General features: G+C 47.0%; 1 protein-coding gene across 10 annotated transcripts in view; it reads left to right on the top strand.

Moving 5' to 3' along the window:
* Positions 1 to 19509, top strand: part of LOC137423563 (rho guanine nucleotide exchange factor TIAM1-like) — a 209775-nt gene that overhangs the window by 19689 nt on the left and 170577 nt on the right. Inside the window, exon 2 of one of the 10 annotated variants that reach the window (XM_078774030.1) lies at positions 13677 to 13879. The exons of 8 other annotated variants lie outside the window; for them this stretch is intronic. The gene's annotated coding sequence lies outside the window, so the exon portion shown is untranslated. Of the gene's footprint in view, positions 1 to 13676; positions 13880 to 14653; positions 15216 to 19509 lie in introns of those variants that run through there. One more of the 10 variants, XM_078774034.1, reaches the window with a different exon arrangement.

Genomic DNA, 19509 nt, shown 5'->3' with positions numbered 1-19509 from the left:
CTGTGTGTGTTTGTGTCGTTCCTTGGTGCTCGCAGAAGCTCGTCTTTTTGCCAGCTCAACAAACACCTTCCCTATATGGGGGTGTTAAATGGCACACCTTGGAAGGGCAGCTTGATTTATTCGGCAAAGTTTGCCTTCTTCTTTCAACCACACACCAAGGCCTCACCCCTGTGAACCCGACTGCCAGTTCGTGGACGCCTTTTCGTGTTCCTGGCAGACGACGCATGAACTTGGCTGTTAGTTTGTTGTTGTTACCAAAAGGGCTGGAACTGTAATCAAAAAGCCTTCATTGGTTCAAAAGAATTCCTGAAGCTGTGCCATGGAAAGTAGAACTGGGTGTCTGTTTGCCAAATGTATGTGGAACAAATGGTCCACCACGGGTGTGCATGACTGGCAGGCGGTGAGTGCTTGCCCCACATGCAGGCTGTGAGGTCACTTAATGTGGGCGGCATAGAAGTGGTGATGTGAAGAGGGAGGTTGGGGTCAGAGGGGTAATGAGAAGGTGGGGATGGTGAAGGGGGGAAAGGGTTTGGGTTGGTGAGAAGGGTGTGGATGGAGCGGTGGCAAGGGGAGAGTTGGGAAGGTGGGAGTATAAGATGGAAGGTGGGATTTTTAGAAGGAAGGTAGGCGAGGGGAAGTTAAGTGGGTGAACAGGCGGCATTGAGTCGGCGACACGTGCTTCTGTTAAAACCGAAGCTGTCAGGGCTGGTAGCATCCTCAGCCGTGAGTAACGTTAAACCTTGTTAAATAATGTACCTTGTTAAAAGGATATTAAAAATTGTTTCCCACTAGAGCGGCTGCCGATTAAATAGCCGTCTCCCAACTTCGCTGGTTTTGGTCAGATTTCAAAAAGTTTTTCAAGTTATTGGAACATTGTTAAAGCACTGGAATGCACTTACGTCTTACGGTCTTATATAAACACATGTGTGTGTGAGACCAAATGTACACACATACACATACACGTAAACAGGACCTTCAGAAAGTATTCACACCCCTTGACGTTTTCACATTTTGTTGTTGCAGCCTGAATATAAAATGAATCAAATAGAGATTTTTATTTTTTTTTGCCATTGATCTACACATTATATCCCATAATGTCAAAGTGGAATTATTATTTTTTTCGAAATTTTTACAAAATAATGAAAAATGAAATACAGAAATATATAATTTACATAAGTATTCAATCCCCTGAGTCAATACCTCATAGAAGCACCTTTGGCAGCGATTACAGCTTTGTCTTCTTGGGTTTGTCCATCAGTTTTGCACATCTGGATTTGGGGAGTTTCTCCCATTCTTCATTGCAGATTTGCTCAAGCTCTGTCAATTTGGATGGGGAGAGTCGGTGAACAGCACTTTTCAAGTCGTTCCACAGAATCTCAATGGGATTCAAGTCTGGGCTTTTGCTGGGCCACTCAAGGACTTTCATGTTTTTGTTCTGAAGCCATTCCAGTGTTGCTTTGGCTGAATGATTGGGGTCATTGTGTCTGAGTCTGTCATGTGGCTCTTTGCAAACTCCAGGTGTGCTGCCATGTGCCTTTTTCTCAGAAGTGGCTTCCATCTGCCTACTCTCCCATAAAGCTGAGACTTGTGAAGTGCTCCAAAGACTGGTGTGCTTCTGACAGGTTCTGTCTCAGCTCAGAGAGCTCTGTCTCAGCTCTGTCAGAGCCTCTGTCTCAGAGCCTCTGTCTCAGCTCAGAGGTTCTGTCTCAGCTCAGCTTGGCTTCCATCTCAGCCAAGGAACTCTGTAGTTCTGTCAGAGTGGTCATTGGGTTCTTGGTCACTTCGCTGACCAGCATCCTTCTTGCCCGGTTACTCGGTTTGGTCGGACTGCTAGCTCTCGGAAGAGTCTGGGTGGTTTGGTATTCTTTCAATTTCCTAATGATGAAGCTCACTTTGCTCTTCCCCATATGAAGCTCACCTTCCCCATATGTATGCCTCATCACAATTCTATCTCCGAGTTATATGGACAGTTCCTTGGACTTCATCGTGGAATTTCTGCTCTGACATGCACTGTCAACTGTGGGACCTTATATCAACTGTCTGGTCGAGTTTCGGGTCTGTTTCTTTCTAACTCATGTCCATTCAATTGAATTGGCCACAGTTGGACTCCAATGAAGTTGTACAGCTACACAACATGACCAAAAGTATGTGGACACCCCTTATAATTAGTGGATTCAGCTATTTCAGCCACACCCATTGATGACAGGTATATATAATCAAGCACACAGCCATGCAATCTCCATCGACAAACATTGGCAGTAGAATGGGCCGTACTGAAGAGCTTGGTGACTTTCAACGTGGCACCGTCATAGGATGCCACCTTTCGAACAAGTCAGTTAGTCAAATTTCTGCCCTGCTAGATCTGCCCGGGTCAACTGTAAGTGCTGTTATTGTGAAGTGGAAACGTGTAGGAGCAACAACAGCTCAGCCACAAAGTGGTAGGCCACACAAGCTCACAGAATGGGACCGCCGAGTGCGGAAGCGCTTAGGGCATAAAAATTGTCTGTCCTCGGTTGCAACACTCACTACCTAGTTCCAAACTGCCTCTGGAAGCAATGTCAGCAACAACTATTTGTCGGGAGCTTCATAAAATGGGTTTCCATGGCCGAGCAGCCGCACACAAGCCTAAGATCGCCATGCGCAATGCCAAGCTTGAGTGGTGTAAAGCTCACCGTTATTGGACTCCGGAGCAGTTGAAACGCGTTCTCTGGAGTGATGAATCACGCTTCACCATCTGGCAATCCGACGGACGAATCTGGGTTTGGCAGATGCCAGGAGGACGCTACCTTTCCAAATGCATAGTGCCAACTGTAAAGTTTGGTGGAGGATGAATAATGGTCTGGGGCTGTTTTCTGTGCTTTGGGCTGAGCCCCATAGTTCCAGTGAAGGGAAATCTTCACGCTACAGCATACAATGACATTATCGACGATTGTTTGCTTCCAACTTTGTGGCAACAGTTTGGGGAAGGCCCTTTTCTGTTTCAGCATGACAATGCCCTCGGGCACAAAGCGTGGTCCATACAGAAATGGTTTGTCAAGATCGGTGTGGAAGAACTTGCCTGGCCTGCACAGAGCCCTGACCTCAACCCCATCGAACACCTTTGGGATGAATTGGAACGCCCACCTCGAGCCAGGCCTAATCGCCCAACATCAGTGCCCGACCTCACTAATGCCCTTGTGGCTGAATGGAAGCAAATCCCTGCAGCAATGTTCCAACGTCTCGTGGAAAGTCTTCCCAGAAGAGTGGAGGCTGTTTTAGCATCAAACTGGAGGAAACTCTGACAGGAAGAGGTCTGGCAGTCCCAAAGCCACAACAGAATCAGAACACAAGTTTCTGAGAGTCAAGAGCTTGCGTGATCGGCGGCTCACAGGACAACAGCTTCAAGCACAGCTTAACACTGGTCAAAGTAAGCAAGTCTCAGTTTAAACTGTGAAGAGAAGACTTCGAGCTGCAGGTTTGACAGGTCGAGTGGCAGTAAGATGTACCAAAGCGTGGCTGTATCAAAGCGGGGCTGTATCAAAGCGGGGCTATATCAAAGCGGGGCTGTATCAAAGCGGGGTTGTATCAAAGCGGGAAGGCGGAGGAAACTGGTCATCACTGCCAGCAGTTATAAAGTGGCAGTTCTAGTTATTTGTAATTCTGTTCATTATTTAATAATAGTAAGGTTTAATCAAGCCCGTCAGAACACATGGTAATCAAGTGTTACGTTATGTAATCAAGCGTTGCATCTTACTATAATTCACCAAATGTCCGTCCGTCCATTTGAAGGTACCGCAAAAACAGCTCAACCGATCCAACGATATTTTGGGTGGGTATTCCTGGGACCCCTGGGAGTAAAATAGGCTGTATTGTTTTTCCAAGTTTTCCAATTTTCCAGTTTTTCCATACACGATGGAATAATATTTACCAATATGAACATTGATGTGGCTTTTGTTGAAATTCTACAAATACTGTTTATTCTACGTACCAGGAGAGAGTAGATCGACTCCTGACGAACTCTTCCGATAAAAACGTGCGGCTCCGAAGTAACATGGCAGCGTGTGCAAAGCGACTGAGAAACAGGTGTAGCGGCCGCTTCCGAGTTAGATTCGGCGCGCACTCTTCACACATAAACGTGCGACTGAGAAAGACACGTAGCGGCCGCTTCCGTTTTGCAGAATTCAATCTTTTTTCAAAATGGGTGCCATGTACTGTTTAGATTTTGATGATTTGCGTGTGATATGATTTAACGGATGTTTATATGAATCATTTAAAATATCAAAAGCCTTCAATTTCTGATATTTTGCCTTTTCATTTGGGCTTCCCAATTGAAGTCCCGCCCATAGGGCGGGTACCGTTGCTAGTTGTACAAATTACAAAAAAAACAAAAAAACAGCGTTGTGTAATTTTTGAAAGGTGTGAAATAAGTTGAGGCTTATTGAGGTTAAGCAATCTGTGACCATGCGATGAACTGGCTCGTTCTGATATAACTGTCGGGAGGGAGGGTACATGGATAAGAGGTGTTGAGTTCATCCTTGAATAGCGCATTAAGTGTGTGTTTCTTCATCGGGCCCGTTACCGGATTTTGTTTCAGGTTGTGATCACAGTACAGGCATTCTTATTTAGAGATATTGAGACTTTTTTGCATAACATTCCAGATGGAGTAATATTCCTTTACCAAAGTCGGCACCACACCCACCATTAACGATTTTCAAATCAAGACTCTTCCATGGTCCAATCATTTCATAACCATTATTATTGATCACAGTATCAAGATTAAAGGTGTCATTCGGGATCGCAAGCAGTTCACTATTTTGCTTACAATTGAATAGGTCGTTATTAACATAGTCAATAGCATCAACAATAGCAACGTTTAAAAGACCGGTTCTTGAACTGGAAGTCACCAAGTAAAATTGAGGGGATGTCAGAATTACTGCCGAAGTTTATAATGCCTTCTACAATGACATCAAAAATAAGATTGTGACAGAACACAGAACCCGTTACGTGCAGAGAATATATATATATATATATATATATATATATATATATATATATATATATATATATATATATATATATATATATATTGTTACGGACGCGGTTAAGATGTTACTTTGACCGAGCGGTTGGTATGACCGCGACCCTTACAGGATCCCCGATTGGCCCGACTCCCCCAACGTTGACCAGATCGCACCACAGATATTCAATTTGGAAACCTCTAAAGCGACCGAAAGAGAAGAGGAAGAGAGAAGAAGACAGAGTACGGAGGAATAACAGGATTTATTATACACACAAGCAAAAAGAAGGAGTGATCAAAGTTATTTACAAGCAATGGATGGAAGAAGCAGTCACACAGTGAATCGTTAGCTTATACTAGTCAATTTACTTAACCCCAGGACAACGATTAGGACAGACGACGTTCACACTTACACGGGGGATATTGCAGGCAGGTATGGCTTGAGGATGGATGGTTGTTTTGGGAGGCAATGGAGGGTCCAGCGTGGATTGCTGCCTGGCGCGTCCTTTTCGTGGCCTGCGGCCCCTTAGCTGCCCCCTTAGCTGCAGCGCAGCTGGTCGCACGATGGCTCGCACACACCTGCTCGTTCAGGCGTCTTCCTTCTACCCAGCAACAACGAGCGACAGCAAGCAAGAGGACGGGGTCAGAGCAAGAGGGTGGAGTGCGTCCCGCGGCGGCTTATATTGGTTTCCTCACCGAACCTTTGCGCACTTTCTCGGGGGTTCCCGCGCCGCCCTCTCTTAGCCAAACCCTTTGTTCTGGGTTGGATGAGCGGGGCCGACTTACTCCTCCCCCCTATGACGAGGGGGCGACCCGTCTTCTCTAGCCACTCCCCTTGTTCGTAATGGCCGCAAATGGCGAAAACCGGTCAGCAGCTGCAGGTAAGGCGCCGTCACGTTGCACAGCAGTTCAGTACTGCAATAAACGTTTGCTGTGAAAGCTCAAGTGGGGGAATCCCTGGCACTTGAGCTGCCATGGATCATCGGAGGGGCCTACGCTTTATTTCGTTTGATGCAATGCAGAGTCAATCTAGTGGGAAACACATATTTAGCCTACATAGAATAAGGAAATAAACTATTTAAAAAGATATATCGTGGCCTGTGTGTAAGTTTCATGGAATTAACTAGGAGGACGGCTGCGACCATTATTTACATTACGAGGGTGTTACACACAACAAAACCATACTTTTCACATTCGTTACACTTTCTCCAAAATTGTTACACTTCTCAAAACCATTACACTTCTCAAATTCGTTACAATATATATATATATATATATATATATATATATATATATATATATATATATATACAGTGGAACCTTGACTTACGAGTGCCCCAACTTACGAGTTTTTAGAGATACGAGCCGTCGCTCGGGCGGTTTATTGCTTTGAGATGCGAGCCGAGATCTGAGTTACGAGCTTTCGCCACCCGGTCACGTGGTTATCTTGCCGTGCAAGTACAGTATCTCTGTCGTATAGCGCTGCATTTTTGTTTTCGCATGTTGGTTATTTTGAGTTTACGCCACCAGGTGGGTTCTGGTCACGTGGTTATCTTGCCGTGCAAGTACAGTATCTCTGTCGTATAGCGCTGCATTTTTGTTTTCGCATGTTGGTTATTTTGAGTTTACGCCACCAGGTGGGTTCTGGTCACGTGGTTATCTTGCCGTGCAAGTACAGTATCTCTGTCGTATAGCGCTGCATTTTTGTTTTCGCATGTTGGTTATTTTGAGTTTACGCCAGCAGGTGGGTTCTGGTCACGTGGTTATCTTGCCGTGCAAGTACAGTATCTCTGTCGTATAGCGCTGCATTTTTGTTTTCGCATGTTGGTTATTTTGAGTTTACACCACCAGGTGGGTTCTGGTCACGTGGTTATCTTGCCGTGCAAGTGCAGTATCTCTGCCGTCAACTTGTTCAGAGTGCCGGCGATAGCTCGCCTTCTCTTTGTGGAAAACACGGTACTGAGAAGAAGAAGAGGATGATGTGCTTGGATATAAAACACGCAATCGTCGAAAAACATGAGCGAGGTGTGCGTGTTGTCGACTTGGTGAGGCGGATGTGAAGGCAGCTGAAGATTTTATTATAACTTTTGCCGAACTGATAGAAGCCGAACGATACATCCCCCAGCAAATCTTCAACTGTGACGAGACAGGGCTCTTCTGGAAAAAGATGCCGAGGAGGACGTATATAACGCAGAGGAGAAGAGCATGCCAGGCCACAACTTGTTCAGAGTGCCGGCGATAGCTCGCCTTCTCTTTGTGGAAAACACGGTGAGATCCTTAACATCCAACAACTAATGGGACGCATACGGGGCGCCCAGTTTCGCGGTACACACATTGATGAATCACCCTGCCTGTGATTCACCCATGACAGGTTATAGCTGGGTCGGGATTCAAACCCAGGCTGGACAGTTTAGACTTTAGAGTCAAGTGTGCGTACCTCCAGTCCAGGCCATCCTGCCAACTTGTATGCTGCATACAGGTGAAATATAAAGCACGAGATATTTTTATATATACTGTATATTTAAAAAAAAATTGGGGTGGTTTTTGGCGCGCTGGAACGGATTAATAGCATTTCAATGCATTTTAATGGGGAAATTTGATTTGAGAAACGAGCAATTTGAGTTACGAGCTCGGTCACAGAACGAATTAAACTCGTAAGTCAAGGTTCCACTGTATATATATATATATATATATATATATATATATATATATATATATATATATATATATATATATATATATATATATAATCGGGAGATTGAATAAGACGCGGACGTAGCTTCAGGGCTTCGATCTTTAATTCGACAAGCTTTCGACCAACAAAGGTCTTCTTCTGAGTCGGCCCCAAGTTCAACGGAAGCCGACTTGGGGCCGACTCAGAAGAAGACCTTTGTTGGTCGAAAGCTTGTCGAATTAAAGATCGAAGCCCTGAAGCTACGTCCGCGTCTTATTCAATCTCCCGATTATTTATTCAATGCAAATGAGACGCCCTGCTCCTACTGTGGAGTTTCTACTATTTCTCACAGTTATATATATTGTTGCGAATATGGAATTTGGCCTCCATATCCGCTTGTAAATATTCCCCTATTTCCCCAATACTCCCCAACTATCCCCAATCCCCCATTCCCTAGTCCCATTGTCTGTAAACAACAATCAGTAGAGCCGACCTTCCCCTTATTCCCCCATTAAATGTCGTGCCCAGGTCCACCGCACCACACGTAGACAACTTTCGGACATCTTGCTAGTTATTCTTAGTCTATGTCAGTTAAGGCCTCGTTTTCCATTAATTATGACTCTTCGTTGCACCAGAATGTGATTATATGGCATCAGTAGTGAGTTTAGGACCTTTCCCATACCTCCTTCCATCATCTTCCCCAACAATTACAACAACAACAGAGGAGATGGCGGCGGCGCGGGGGAGGATGCGTCCTCACACCGGCTCGATTAGCGCCATTGACCACGCGCTCCACGGGGTTACCACGGAGGGGCTGGCTGTCAGCTCCTCCTCAAGGGCGGAGCCTGGTAACCCCCCGCACCCAATCAGAAGGGCGGACCGATTCCATCTGGGGCGGCGCTAACGAGCCGAGGGCGTGTCACTCCCCGCCGGATATACACGGCCCCGCGCCGGATGTGACGTCAGATGCGCCCCGCCTGAGAAAGAACGTGGCCTGCGATCGCTGAGAGGAAGAGAACCCGCCTGTGAAAGAACGTTACCTCCGAGCGCTGTGACCTCCCCGCATCTTTGGACCGGACTGTACCCTGCTTTGAGCCAAGAGTGCACCTTGAGCCATCGATACCCGCTTTCCTGCCATCAACCCCCGTGTGAGTCAGCCATTGTCCCGTTTATCTGTCGTCTGTCCGGGGTCAATATAAGAGTGTGTCTAAGTGCCTGTCTTCCTGTGATATACCTCTAGCCCCTGTAATCTAACCTTTTCCGTACGAATATAATTGAGAATCGAAACATTGGTGTCTGTCATTATAACCCAGCCGGGTGTCTTCTTTTTCTTATTGAGCCAGCGTAACGCGACTTCGTCAACGTCGAGTACAATCGGGTAATTTGTGCGGACACGACGGCCATTCCGCTCGGCCCACCTTAACATCAAAGTCGTGTCTGTAACAATTGGTGTCGAGGAGTGAGATTCGGACCCGGGACTAAATTAGTTAGGCCCAAATTTTGGGAGGGAAAATCGATTCGGAGCGCGTACTGCGCTCGACAAAATCGACCCGGAGCGCGGTCCCGCGGTTACTGCGCTCGCCGAAATTATAACGAAAAAAAAAAAATTTGGATTTGTTTTACGAAACTCGAATTTTGCAAGTCGCGCTATGGCGGATCAAGACGGCTGGGGTCCGGTAGGGGAGAGTGAAGCAGGGTCGGTCCAGGACCAAATTGAGACACGTGAGGAGAGCGAAACAGCGAGGGTAGCAGGCACGCAAAATGGCGCCTCGCTGGTCACCGCGCCGGCGACCGTGGCAGCGCCCCCGATGGATTTGAACTCGTTTTGTATACAAATGACGGCCCTTATGGTCCAGTATAATGAAGACATGAAAAACAGGATGGAGCGATTGGGGAACCGGATGGATGCTCGGAGTGAGCGATTGGGGGTAATGGGAAACCAGATGGGGGTAATGAGGGACGAAGCGAGGGGTACTGGTGAGAAGGTAGACAAAAATTTTGAGGGGTTAGACAATGGGATAAAAGAGGTGAGACATGGGTTAGAGGGGGTAGAAAATAGAATGGCTGCCCAGGAGAATCAGATAGAGGGAGTGAAAAATGGGTTAGAGGGGTTAGAAAACAGGATGGAAGGCAAATTGAGGGACATGAGGGACCAAGCGGAAAGGGAAGTTAACCAAATGGGGCAGCAGATAGAAGGGGTCAGAATGGGGGTAGAAACGAAATTGGATGCTCACAGGGAGGAAATGGAGCAGATGAGGGTGGCATCTGGGCAGGAGATGCAGGTGATGAGTGAGGAGGTCGGAGGAGTGCGCGAGGAGGTGAGGCACTGTAAGGAGCGCATGGAGAAAGAGGTGAGAAAGGGGACTGTAAAATTACAAGGGGGCATAGAGGACCTGACGCAGGAGGTGGAGCAGCTGACGGTGGGACAGACGGAGTTAGTGGAGCAGGTTCAAAGGAACACTGCGGTATTAGGAGGTTTAAAAGCGACACAAAACGACATAAAAAACGACCTGATAGCGACGAAGAGGGAATGTCAGATGGTACGTGAGGGACTGACAACGAGGTTGGACGAGGTGGTAGAGGTAATGGAGACGAAGGACCGGCAGGTGAGGACGCACCTGGAAACGGTCAAGGTAGCCTTAGAGGATGAGCTTGAGGAGACGTACCGGGGAATAAAAGAGGTGAAGCACAAATTAGAAGAAGTGGAAGAAGGGATGAGCGAAATTAAGAAGCGACGGAGAGGGGATAACAAAGAGATAAAAGAGGAGATAAAAGAATTGGTCCAAAGTCTGTGTTTGGATCGTGATGATGTGCTCATTAACCGGATGAGGGATTCGCAGGTGATGGAGGAGAAGCGAAGAGGAAGAGGACCCAGTGTAAGTGGTGACCAATATGGTCGTGCGTATGATGCGCCAGGTGATTTAAGAAGCTTGGGGGTCGAGATGGACCCGGGTGTTCGTGAGAGGCCGTTGGTGAAGTGTGCGACAGGTCTGGTGTGCGAAAGAGGAGGTGTGCGAGAAAGTCCGACTCTGGGGTGTGTGAGGAAAAAGTGCGTGCCAAGGAGTGAGGGTGCTGGCGAGAATGAGTCGGTCGTAGCGCGTGTGCGAGGGGGCACATGGAAGCGCGGTGTGGTGAGTGTTACAGAGGGTGTGACGGGAGAGTGTGCGCGAGAAAGGTGTGTGACGGACAGGTGCATGGGGAAAGAGTGCGCTGTCAAAGGCAAGGAAGAATGCACACCTGTGGTGAGTGTTACAGAGGGTGTAACGGGAGAGTGTGCGCGAGAAAGGTGTGTGACGGACAGGTGCATGAGGAAAGAGTGCGCTGTCAAGAGTAAGGGTGAGTGCGCTGTCAAGAATGGAGGTGAGAGTAGTGAGTGTGACAAGGAGAGTGAGTTGGTTGTGACAGGTGAGCGAGGATGTACACCTGGGATGGAAGGATGCACACCTGGAATGGTAGAGCGTGAGTGGGAATGCACGCTGGAGTTGGTGGTGAGGCACATGGTTGGGTGTGCGAATGAGGGCACACCTGTGATTGTCACAGAGGAGGTGACCGAGAAAGGGGCGCGAAGAGGTGTATTGGTGAGGTGTGCTACCAACGAATGTGTGCCAAGGTGTTCGGTGGTCAGGTGTGTGACCAAGGCTGTGAGTGGAATGGGTGTGCCTGGGTGTGTAAGGAACGGTACAAGGAGAATGGGAACAGCTGCATGTATGAGCAAGAAAGGGGTAGCGTATGCATGTAAGCATCCAGGTGAAGCATCGACGGTGACCGGGTTAAAGGTTAGGTCGACTTTTAGCCGAAGCGGGCCCTCGGTGCGTGCCGGGTTTCGCGTGCCGCGAGAACCAGCGGGGATCCGAGCCACGGCGGGTTCGAAAGGACCGCCGTGCGCGACCCACGCTGGGCCTCGCTTTGAACGGCCGCGTCTGTGCTCCAATAAGCGGAGCGGGCGGCCCGATAGAAAGAGTCGTCATGGCGACCACTTTCTGTTGAGGCATTCCGGCAGGTCGAGATCGAGCCATGGGATGGCTCCGTGCCGAGATGGTGCGTGGGATCTCGGCCCGGGTAAGCCCCCTTCTTTGCACCAAGCGCCGGACGCATCCAGCCGCCAGCACAAAAGAATTCGCATTCATGGCTTGGCTGTACGAAGCCGGGCTGTAGATGTGAATTGGCGCACCGAGAGTACCTAATAAGTAGACGGGTGATGGTGATAGTGATAGTAGTGATTTGATACAAAATTTAGAAAAGTGAATAGAATTGGCACTAAATGGAAAATTTTTGATTGTTGGATTTGGACGAGCAAAATTGATAGTGAAAGACCCCCGATGTGGTGGGATGGCAAATCCACCATCCTTCCCATGTGGGGCAAATGCGCAATAGTTTATGGGGTGTATGGCAGTGAAAACTAGCCCGGGTGGGTTAGGTTATATCAATAGGGCCCTAGAAGATGACAGTAGGTAACGTTAAGTTTAGTTAGTGACTGATACCTGTAGTGGGGACGCAGGTAGATTAGTATGGATGATAATGACGTGGGAGCGCAATAGTTTAAAGGGACGACTGGGAAGCGCAAGTTTCAGAAGGGAGTAGTTAGCTGAGATGATGCTGTGTGTGTGAGAATTGAACAGGTGTGATTGCACAGGTGTGCAACTGGACAGGTGTGTGGAGCAGTGTATGAGTAGTGAGTGTTGTGGATCAGCGCGAATGCGCTTGGGGAGAGAAGGGTGCAGGTGGCACCAGGTGTGAGAGCACAGGTGTGCAAGTACAGGTGTGTGGAGAGAGTTGGAGTAAGTGGTACGGAGTGGTGTGCATGGTGCGAAGGAGTGGATGGGGGAAGAGTGGACCCCTTTCACGAGTACCCGGGGCGGGTAGTGTAAGTGTTAGGTAGAGGGTATAGGTAAATTGTGGTTGGATATTGGCATTTGTGGTGCGGTTGCAGAATGGTGTTGTGAATGGGTGCATTAGTGTTGTGGAAATGGCTGGGCGTGTAGCCTGTTAGTGTGTGTAGTTGGTTTGGGCACTCCACCACTGTAAGGATGTCGGCCAGGTGAGGCCGCAGGTGGGCTCTGGGAGCCGGTAGTTGTGAGTGGGTGCCTGAGGATCCCGGGTGTGGATCGGGCAGCCCAGTGCCAGAGAGGGCACCGAGTGGGGAGAGTGCCAGAGGGCCTTCCCCAGGTAGTTAGGTTAGGGCAAGGAGCAGGTAAGCTCGGAGGCAACTGCAGTGGTGGAGGTGTGCAGGTGGGTAGACCCACTGGGAGAGGTACACGCCACAGCCCAGAAATTGTGCGAGGGCACCGGGAGATGAATCGGGGGAGTGAGACCCCAAATTGAAGAGCACCACAATTTGGCCAATGGGAATTGGTTTTTAGAACCCATAGTGTAAGAGGGCCAATGGTTTGGCCGGAGAAAGACCCCGGGTAGTGTAAAGTTGTTAAAGTCATTTAGGAGATAGTTAGGATTGATGAACCTGTCGCACCATACGCAGCCACTTACCTGTGGTGATGATGATGACTCCACACCGGTGTTTTCTTTGTTTTGTTGCAGGAGATGAATTGCTGTGTGGATTTGTGAGACGCATCACGACGTGGATGAGACATTGGGGTGATTCCATCTCTCCCTCCCTAGGAGGGACTGATGATGAATTGGTAATGGCAAATTTTGATGTTCAGTTGGAGATGGCAAATTTTGATGAGAGTTGAAAATGGCAAATTTGATTGGTTAGGAGGGAGAGAAGACGAATTTGGTATATGGGAGGAACGGGGAAGACAGTAGGGATGTTTGTTGATTTGTAAAGTAGATGTTTATGAGTAGTGTTGTGTTGTGTGGATACAGTAAGGGGTAAGGGAGGGGCCATGTAGGTTACCTGGTGGGGGGGGGGGGGGGGCGTACGATAGGAACGTACCTGTCTCACCTGGTTCCCATGTGCCCCCAGTGTGCATTACCTTATATTGCGTGCACTTTTGCGCCCTTACCAACTTACTCACTTGTCTGCTTCTTTTGTCTCCCACCTCCGAGGATCTGGCTTTGGGGTAGAGAGAGAGGAGAGAGAGGTGCTGGCTGCGCAGTTGTGGGCCTGCACTTTCGCTGTTTGCTGCCGGGATCGATACACCATATGGACCGCAATGTTTGTGGCCACCCACAATGGACCGCAGTTCGTTTGCGGCCAAGCACCACCCGGGGATGGACCTATGGGTCAACGTGGCACCTATGCCATACAGGTGAACCACTTTTAGTTAACACCAAGTGCACCACAAGAAGAGCAAGAGACACCTGCAGGGTTAGGGGTTGTCGAATTTATTTTTATTCCAATGAACAATGGTGACTGCACCGATTGGTGGTGGGGTGGTGCTTTTGATGCTCGGGAAGGGGTGCTCTGCACGTTATTAAAGGCCGTCGGCCACAGAGCACTCGTGGGTTGGTGTATCGATGTTGGCAAGCGCGCTCTCTCTATGCATAACATCTGCATGTGTTCCTCCAAAGACAGGTCCTGGATCGTAGTGTAGATATCAGCGTAATCTTGTAAATAATGCTCCCTACCGGCTGTATGTGTAGTTTGAGGATTCTTTCCGGATTCGGTTATCCTGTGGGTGTGTTTCTGTGAGGAGAAGGGTGCAACATCGCAGGGGGACATATTTACTCATTTGTGAATATCTGTAAAACTGTCGCACTCAGGGTAGAGTTAATAGTAGAGGGAACTACATTGCGTGCCACACTAAAGTAGGTAAAAATTTATCGGGTCGGGACGCCCCGAGGGTAGAGAAGGGTGCAATGTTGCGAATATGGAATTTGGCCTCCATATCCGCTTGTAAATATTCCCCTATTTCCCCAATACTCCCCAACTATCCCCAATCCCCCATTCCCTAGTCCCATTGTCTGTAAACAACAATCAGTAGAGCCGACCTTCCCCTTATTCCCCCATTAAATGTCGTGCCCAGGTCCACCGCACCACACGTAGACAACTTTCGGACATCTTGCTAGTTATTCTTAGTCTATGTCAGTTAAGGCCTCGTTTCCATTAATTATGACTCTTCGTTGCACCAGAATGTGATTATATGGCATCAGTAGTGAGTTTAGGACCTTTCCCATACCTCCTTCCATCTTCTTCCCCAACAATTACAACAACAACAGAGGAGATGGCGGCGGCGCGGGGGAGGATGCGTCCTCACACCGGCTCGATTAGCGCCATTGACCACGCGCTCCACGGGGTTACCACGGAGGGGCTGGCTGTCAGCTCCTCCTCAAGGGCGGAGCCTGGTAACCCCCCGCACCCAATCAGAAGGGCGGACCGATTCCATCTGGGGCGGCGCTAACGAGCCGAGGGCGTGTCACTCCCCGCCGGATATACGCGGCCCCGCGCCGGATGTGACGTCAGATGCGCCCCGCCTGAGAAAGAACGTGGCCTGCGATCGCTGAGAGGAAGAGAACCCGCCTGTGAAAGAACGTTACCTCCGAGCGCTGTGACCTCCCCGCATCTTTGGACTGGACTGTACCCTGCTTTGAGCCAAGAGTGCACCTTGAGCCATCGATACCCGCTTTCCTGCCATCAACCCCCGTGTGAGTCAGCCGTTGTCCCGTTTATCTGTCGTCTGTCCGGGGTCAATATAAGAGTGTGTCTAAGTGCCTGTCTTCCTGTGATATACCTCTAGCCCCTGTAATCTAACCTTTTCCGTACGAATATAATTGAGAATCGAAACATTGGTGTCTGTCATTATAACCCAGCCGGGTGTCTTCTTTTTCTTATTGAGCCAGCGTAACGCGACTTCGTCAACGTCGAGTACAATCGGGTAATTTGTGCGGACACGACGGCCATTCCGCTCGGCCCACCTTAACATCAAAGTCGTGTCTGTAACAATATATATATATATATATATATATATATATATATATATATATATATATATATATATATATATATATATATATATATATACACACACACACACACACACACACACACACACACACACACACACACACGCACACACCACCACCACCAATAATGAATTCAGTGCCAAAAGCCATGTTGTTGACCTTCAGTCATAAAACGTTTTCTGTGAAGGTGTCCAGAATTAATGAAACATGGTCAAAGTGAGTGTCTTTTATCAGTGCACAAAGACCATGCACCTCACCAAACTTATGAGTAGGAGTCTTCCGCCCATTGTTTGGGAAGTGAAGAATGGAGAAGTAGTTTGGGAACCAATCGTCTTCAAATGAGTCAGTTTTGGTTTCAGACAAACAATCACAATCCTGAATACGAGAACGGTTCTCGGGAGAGCGCATACCTCCGCCCAGATGAACAGTTTATGTTGTGTATCCCATTGATAGGCCGGATCTGGATTCGGACCTGAACCAAAATCTAATCTGCTTGTTGTTGTCCCCCAGGTTTCGTCAACTTGTCAACTCATCCCTCAAGTTTCGTCCAAATCCGTCCAACACTTTTTAAAATATCCTGCTAAGTATCGCTTTTCACCCTATCTCTCAATGGTGAAGAATCACTTTAAAATTAAATAATTCTCATATCCGAATCCATATTCAGATCTTCACCAAAATCGAATCGAATCGTCCTTGTCAGACACCCAACCGGTCCACCAAGTTTCGTACAAATCCGTTCACAATTTTTTGAGATATCTTGCTATGTATCGTTTTTGGCCCGAGCTCCCAATGGTGAAGAATCACTTTAAAATTCTAGTAGCCGAATCCGGATCTTCACTTAAATCTAATTATTTCGTCCTTGTCACGTACGCTACCTTTCTACCAAATTTCATCCGAATCCGTCCACAAGTTTTAGAGATATCTTGTTCACAAACAGACAAACAGACAGAGGTGGAAACATAACCTCAATCCACATTCGGTGGCGGAGGTAATAAACATCAAGGACGCCATGCTTAGCTTTACTAGCTACACCACACGCATTGAGACCTGCAAACTTGATGGGTGTAAACAGATTTTAAGCACAACAGTGATCATGGGCACAAGAGCTCTAAACTTCAATACTGTCACGAGGAACACAACCAGCATTTGGTATATCAAAGGGGTTGGGCCTCGCCTCCACATCCAGGTAAAGGTTTAGGCCTCAGACTTTATTCTCTGGCCACCCGATGCTGAAAAGGTCATCGTTCACCTTATACTTACTTTCGGTATTGTTTTTCATGTAGGTACTTTTTTCATCAGTTTAGATTTGACATCTTTGCGGACAAATCTAGCGATGATCGGACCAAGCCTCTTCAAATTAGCATTCTGACTACGACCCCCGGCAAGTTGGACTCCAATGAAGTTATGTTATGAAGTTGTAACTCCAATGAAGTTATCCGATGGGAGCTACTAATGTCAAATGTTGTCATTTCAACACCAATATCAGCAGCCAGGTTGACAATATTTTGGTTGTCTTCATCAGGAACTTCAGGGATACCAAACAACCCGGATGTTGTGTTACCAATCATCAAGTACTGCTCATGACGATCCAATTCAAATCCTTGAAGTTGGGCCCGCTCTGACGAGTCCCGCCAATCATTTGTCGTACTCCTCTCTATCTTTCACCAGCATCCCCATCAGATCAGTCATCACTCGTTTCGCGGATGCAGCAATAGCTGCAGTTATGACACTTACAAGCCTGGGTTGCAATGTTCACACGACTTGAGTGACGATCTCACCCACAGTAGAACCATCGATGGTTAGAGGTTGCTTAACACTGCTGCCATTTTTCCCGCCATTGACTGAACCATTTTTGCTTTGTCCAATGGACGACGGATTTCTGAGAAATGTGAACGTGAGGTGCATTTTTGGGTAAAAGTTTGGAACCTCACTTTTTAACATAATTAGGGTATGCTGAATTCCATTAACCCGGTTCCCAAGTCAAATGGTGAGTTTTTGACCTTCTAATTAGCATAAACAAAATGGCCGCCAAATTGCCATTTTTTTTGGACAATTTCTTTGAACAAGCATTTATATACATGCAGCTCTTTTACTTTAACTTTACAACTTTTACCCCAAAATGCACCTAGAAGCTTATACATGGCCTTTTTTCATAAATCCGTCTGGTCTAGATTATGGTTGGCGACATATTGAAAGAGACATTCAAACTGATATTGAAATTGGACACTATAAAATGGGAAATGGTTTTAAAAAGACAATGTTTCATACAACCATTTATTCTAAAATTAAATATACATGGCCATGAAGCACAAACATTCAGGAATGTCACACATGTTGTTTTGCCAAACTACATCAAATTCATACAAGGGGACTGATCATCAATCTGTTGCTGACAGGCACACATTGATGTGTACAAACATTCAGGAATGTCACACATGTTGTTTTGCCAAACTACATCAAATTCATACAAGGGGACTGATCATCACTCTGTTGCTGACAGGCACACATTGATGTGCACAAACATTCAGGAATGTCACACATGTTGTTTTGCCAAACTACATCAAATTCATACAAGGGGTCTGATCATCACTCTGTTGCTGACAGGCACACATTGATGTGCACAAACATTCAGGAATGTCACACATGTTGTTTTGCCAAACTACATCAAATTCATACAAGGGGTCTGATCATCACTCTGTTGCTGACAGGCACACATTGATGTGCACAAACATTCAGGAATGTCACACATGTTGTTTTGCCAAACTACATCAAATTCATACAAGGGGTCTGATCATCACTCTGTTGCTGACAGGCACACATTGATGTGCACAAACATTGAGGAATGTCACACATGTTGTTTTGCCAAACTACATCAAATTCATACAAGGGGTCTGATCATCACTGTTGCTGACAGGCACATATTGATGTGCACCTCAACTCTGAATAGCGACATTTGCAGCGTCTTGCATTGCTTCTGGCATGCACAATAAATCATCTCGAGGCAACTTTCTGGGATTGGACTCAATGACACCAGAATAGGCTCTAGTCCTGAATCACCACGTTTCCATCCCATTTCCACAGGTGCAGGAAGGTCAGGAATGGCACAATGAGCATATCTCCATGCCATGGCTTGATAGTGTACTCGCATCAAATGGAAATGAAGAGCATCACTTGTCGGTGACATTGCTTCTGGTTTACCAGTCTCGGAGAACAACATATGTCGAAGATTAGATAGATTACCAGATAGATTACATTACATTACATTACCACATAGAGCTGCATGTATATACATGATATATAAATACTTGTTCAAAGAAATTATCAAAAAATGGCAATTTGGTGGCCATTTTGTTTATGCTAATTAGAAGGTCAAAAACTCAAAATTCGGCTTGGGAACCGGGTTAATCGAATTCAGCACATCCTAATTATGTTAACTAGGGCATGCCCGTACTATATATATATCTAAAATTATATCCCCCCCCTCTATTTACATGAAATGGTTTGGTTCAAAGCGAACGGCTTGCGAGTACGGTGACAATCCCCCCCCTCTATTTACATGAAATGGTTTGGTCCAAAGCGAACGGCTTGCGAGTACGGTGACAATCCCCCCCCCTCTATTTACATGAAATGGTTTGGTCCAAAGCGAACGGCTTGCGAGTACGGTGACAATCCTTCCCCTCTATTTACATGAAATGGTTTGGTCCAAAGCGAACGGCTTGCGGAGTTTGGTAAAGAAATCGCCATAGCTCGGTAACTACTTGTCCGATTAATATGAAACCTTGAAAAGGCACATCCTCAGGTCCCCAGCAATATACCTGGCAAGTTTCAAGTATATCGGACCCGTGGTTGTCGAGAAACAGCGGTCACAGACAAACATACAAACATACAAACATACACACAGAGATTACTGGAATTATAGATAGATAAGTGAGGTTCCCAACTTCTAACCAACAATGCACCTCGAAGCTTATACATG

This window comes from Myxine glutinosa, chromosome 3 (assembly GCF_964187855.1).
Source record: "Myxine glutinosa chromosome 3, kmMyxGlut1.1, whole genome shotgun sequence".
Classification (NCBI taxonomy): domain Eukaryota; kingdom Metazoa; phylum Chordata; class Myxini; order Myxiniformes; family Myxinidae; genus Myxine; species Myxine glutinosa.
Note: the sequence above shows the minus strand (reverse complement) of the source record. Positions and strands in the feature narration are given on the sequence as shown.